Source organism: Scomber japonicus, chromosome 17 (genome assembly GCF_027409825.1).
Source record: "Scomber japonicus isolate fScoJap1 chromosome 17, fScoJap1.pri, whole genome shotgun sequence".
NCBI classification, from domain to species: Eukaryota; Metazoa; Chordata; class Actinopteri; order Scombriformes; family Scombridae; genus Scomber; species Scomber japonicus.
Genome location: NC_070594.1, coordinates 9,867,002 through 9,872,428, shown reverse-complemented (window position 1 = coordinate 9,872,428; position 5,427 = coordinate 9,867,002).

Here is a 5,427-nt window from a genome sequence, read left to right as displayed (position 1 = left end):
TCGTCATGCCAGCTCAGGGGCTCCCTCTCTCTCTCTCTCCCTCTCTCTCCTCTCTCCCTCTCTCTCTCTCCCTCTCAATGTATGTATCCCTCCCACCTCCCACCCTCACAAGACTCACTTGAGCTTAACTGAGTTCAGTTCCACTCAACTGAAATTACCTCATTGGCATTGTTAGATATTTTTGAACTTGCTTGCTCAAGCAATTTCACACAAAAAAATGTATATTGGATGAAAGAAAGTTGAAAGAAAAAGGTCATCCAAAAGAGGAAATGTATTGTTTAGTTTCTCCAGCTGTCTCTTGTGATATGAAAGGAAAATTCATACAGTGGTTATCTGCTAGAGCAAGTCATTTTATCTCATGTAAATACTTGACACCACACCATCTCTTTTCGGTCACCTGTTTATATCTTCAAATACAGTGTGTGTATGCGTGTGTGTGTGTGTGTGTGTGTGTAAAAATCCAGCTGTGATATCAAGAATATAGAAATGAAACTTAATTCATTTAATGAAAAAACCTGACAATCTGCAGTGTAGCTTGTGTGCTTAAACCTGCAGGGAGAGTTTAAGTTGAAAGAAAAAGCAGATAAAGCTCAACTTTTTACCTTCAGAAAGCCCATGATAAGAAATATTAACACACACTGTATGTTGCCCCCTAAACCCAAGAATATTTGGCTTTCCAGTGCCCCTTTGCCAAGGACGGATTAGCCAGCCAGGAAAAGTGGGAAACTACCTCGGTGCCCCTAAGCTTCCCCTGAAAGCTCCTGGCTTACTGTTAACCGGCTGTTTTGTGCTAATTTAATTGGACATTTCTTTTAGAATATGTACTAAAGCACAAACTAATAGGCCATAAAAGAGCCCTCCGCCAATTAAACTATCACTTTGTTGAACTGACAATGGATAGTTTAAAAAGTTCATCAAAACTGATGCAGCAGATATTGTCATTTTTATTCCATTATTTAATTTTTACTTCTCAAAACCTGGCGCCTTCATTACCCTCAATGCAACTCGTCCACTGACAGTTCAGATGGAGATTCAGGTGTGTTACACAAGTAGCCTATAGAGGTCAAAGGTCACTTCCTTCTAACTCCACACCCCCAACATTTTTCCAATTTCAGACTTGTAGCTTTCAACCCTCGACAGATGCTGATTTCAGCTTTGTGCTTAGATGTTGCACATTCCTAAATGAATCTGTGTTAAGTCACATTACCAAACAGCAAATCTGGGTAAAGGCAACATTCACATTGCACTGTGGGAGAGGAGTGGGGGAGAAGTTTAATAGGGGTGCAACACCTCATTATTGCCCCAGAGACCCCAAGCAGGTTCATCTGGCCATTGGCTTTATTGGCGTAATGTAGTAGCCGTGTTAATATAATATGAGCAACACATAAGTCTTTTATTACCCAAAAACTTTTCAGAAATTCACAAACAGTAGATTTTTTTCTCTTCTTTTATCTGAAAACATATTTCAAATTGGCTAAGTAGTTTCTTCTTAACATTCACAAAAAGTGGTTTGTGTGTGTGTGTGTGTGTGTGTGTGTGTGATGTAATGGCTGTAGTAATCTTGCCTCTTTTATCATAATCACAGTCAAACCAAACGCTATCAGCATGAGTGCCCTGTTTCCCTTTTGATCAGCATGGCAGATTCCAGTCTAGTGGATGATATCTAAAGCACACCTCATGGGACAAGACACACACACACAAACGCACGTAGTAGCGCCTCCTTATCCTCTGGATAAGGAGGTTGTCCTCGAGGTGTGATTGATGCCGTTGCACTCCCCGGAGCCAAGACCGTTTGACTCCACGCCATGATTTACATTACACTTCATTTCCCCCTTCTACCCCTTTCCTGTCATTATCTGTGTCCAAGTTTAGCACACATGCCAAAAAAAATTTAAAAATAGACTTTCGCAATCTCAGCAGTTTTCTCATCAGAGATACTGGATCCTCACGCAGTTTCCAGTTATAGATCCTCATAAAACCACATTTAGTCACATTCGCTGAAAGACCGATCTGTGAGTAAAAGGAAACAGAAAGATGAACTGCTTTGTTTCTCTTTTAGTTTGGTTATTCGTGTTTTCCTCATGACTAACTTTAGTGAGAATTTTGTTATGTTATTTACTTGTCCTCAAGTTTCTTTGTCATCCCAGTTTACTGCTACTTCTTTTTTTTTACTCAATGAAAGCTGTGCATCTTCTCCATTGCTGCCACCGAGGAATGCCCAGCTCAGCAGTCCTCCCAATGGCCCACTAATGAGAATGGCTCTCAGCTGCTCTGCCACAGACTCGCTGACTCCCCACTGAGAGCGTAGCCAGGCATACAAAGGAGGATGAGACCATGACAGAAACATACATAACCTACTGCCACTCCCTACACATGAATAATGGAAAGCACAAATCAGTATCTAATTCCAGTATTTATCAGCTAAATCAACCCAGGACATGATCCAAATAAATGATATGTTAACTGAAAATTAAGTGCCAATATTTAGAGGTCAAATTGTGACACATATCTTCTATAACTGCTATGTTTGTCTTTGTTTTTAAGCTCTTACTGCCAGTGACTCACCATCATTATAAGTGTAGTTGACATTTAAAAGAGCCAAAGTAGCTGTCAAAGTTAGCCTGCTAGTACTCCTGTAAAGTGGATTCCCAGCAGACAGACCTATGAACTTTCTGGATCCATGTAAAACCGTGATTAAAAATAGCGCCTGCCAAACAAAAGTTAGCATATTAAACAAGTCAGGAAGTGCCGACCTTTGGTGATGGGATACCCACTGTGCTCTTTCCAAAAGGCTTATGGCCCATTAACTGCAGCTACAGGCTGCAATTTGGCTACTGCGCCTTTCAAATGAACTGCGGCCTGTGGGAGATGCAGGCCAGGCTGCACAGTAAGCGATAAGAGTGAGAATAAATGAGGGACCTCGCAAACCATGTGACACATGACACAAACCAGATATAGGAAGAACTCCACTTGTGAGCTAAAAGAGAGGATGAAAGCAGCAATGAAGGATGGCGTTCATCTTTTTAGGGCACACGAATTATTACTCATATTCCCTCTTTGGTAACTATAAATCTTGAGAGTGCAATTAATCTGGACAGATACACATAGACACAGTCACACACAGTTACATTTCAGCCAAATTCCTTCTCTAAATTGCTTCCTCCACTGATGCCAAAGCTTGACGAGATTAATCTGTATCATTTCCAGAAGCAGATGTGAAAATTAGCACCAGTTAGAATTTAAGTGCATTATGAGCCAGTGTGTCATTCAGAGACAGGTGTCGCCAGCTTATCTAGTGCCTATTTCAAACAAACTGAAGTTCATTCAACCTCTTTGTGAGCAGGATAACACATTTCATCATCCTGGAGTGTGCTGATAGAGTGGAGGTCTTTTTGAAGCTTTTTTTTTTTCTTCCACTGGCTGATTTTCAATTGCCCTTACCATGAAAGAGGAAGATCACAGCTCCTGGAAATCACCCATCATAAATTAATCAAAAGTTGCACTGAATAATATACAGTAACATGAAACTTCATGAATCTCTGACAAGTCTAAGCGCCAAATTACTCAATGTGCTGTTTGGCTAACAAGACTTCTGTCAGGCTGTACTGAGGCACATTGTTGCTTTGAGCTAAAGCTTTTGTTAGCGTGCTAAAATGTTCACAATGACAATGCTAACATGCTGATGTTGAGCACATAAAATGCTCACCACACTGACCGTCTTGTTATCCTGCTAATATATTATATTTAGCACCAGTGTTAGGTTGTTTCAATAATGAGTAGTGTAAGGAATTACAGTTTGAAATTCAGTAATCATAATACAGTTATTAATCACAGTAATGCTGCCAAACTTAAGTTATCGTGTTGTTTTATGTTCTTAGCAGACATTCATACGCCTTCATTCATGAGTCCCGTATCGCTGTATCTGAGGTCAGTCCTTTGTGGAGTTCTATGTGCAGTCACTGAGGCTACGCTAACACTCAAGTAAAGTATTTTTACAATGAGTAGTGAGAGACAAATCTACAGTTTTAGCTCTAAAAACAAATGTGTGTGTTGCAGATATTTGGTCGTAAGCACTGGAATACTTGAATACAGTACATGATTGAGGTTAATTCTATAACTCGAACATTTAAACCCCATGGTGGAGCAAGAGGAAAACTCAGGTCATGGCCAAAGTCAGTAGTATTCATCCTCTGGATATATTGGAGGTCTGTACAAAATATCACGGTAGTCCATCCATGAGATTTAAAAGTTATTTCAGTCTGGATCAAACTGATGGAAACCAACATTGCCATTGTACCACACCACTATAGCATAGCCAATAAAAATAAGATTTAAAAATGACTAAATAAATCATCATCATGTTGGAGTTACTCTGTCACTCTATGTCTCTCAGCGTCTCGGGAGCTTGACCCTTCAGTAGTCCCCGAGCTGTGATAGCATTTCTAGTTAAAGATACCCAAGAGCCAATGTCCAGGGGGAGCTCTATACCATTTGACGGTGTGACAGGCTATTCCTTTCAGTTTATGTGCTGTTCATTTTTATTTTCTCCAGCAGATGCTGCAGGGCGAAATCACTGATGAGTCTCTTCTGCTTTCCCTCCGCATAGTTAGCTTCATTTCACTGGAATCTCTGGCGCTTTCGCAGACTTATGCGGTTGCACTGTGAGGTTGGCTTTGAAAAATTCAACTGGACAGCATTTCTTTCCTTTCCTGTGGCTTTAGATTAATTGCGTCGTCCTTAAAGAGCCAACTTGCATGGCGATGTACTTGGATCGACCCTGTCAGATGTGTGGCGTTCGTTGGCTGGGCCACTGACCAAAGCCCTTGGGAAGATTAACATTCTTGCGGGGTGAGGGGGGGGCACTGTATCTCTGCCATTATAAATAGGCAGGATTAAGCCATACACAACAAAACAAACAACAAGGCTTTCTGTTGTAGCAACACATAATATGTGTTGATGAGGGCACGATTCCTCTAAACAGTGTAATAGTTAACGAGCTTAAATTGTGTGTATATCCGAAACCTCATATTTTACCCCACTCTATTGTTCCCATTGTACCCCATTCCTTTTCTATTTACTCCCACTGCTTCCTCTACTGCCTTTATCTAGACTTTGTGTGTGTGTGTGTATGTGTGTGGTGTTTGACCGGCGCATGTTTGCGATCCTTTGCGGCTGCCATGTTGACATTCTTTGAGGCTTGGCCTGTATTTCACATTTGTGCAGGTCAGGGTGTTTTGTTTGCATTAACTATTATGGGAGACCCCCAGTTGTTATTTCGCACTTTGGAGGAACCTTTAAAATGCCTGTGCTGGCGTGGTATGCTCTGATGCACTAAAAAGACTTGGGGCTCGGGGGAAGTGCCTCTTGGAGTGTATTTCTGTCAAGCCCAAGTCAAACTTTGGACTGATTTGACTGATTTGATTCTTT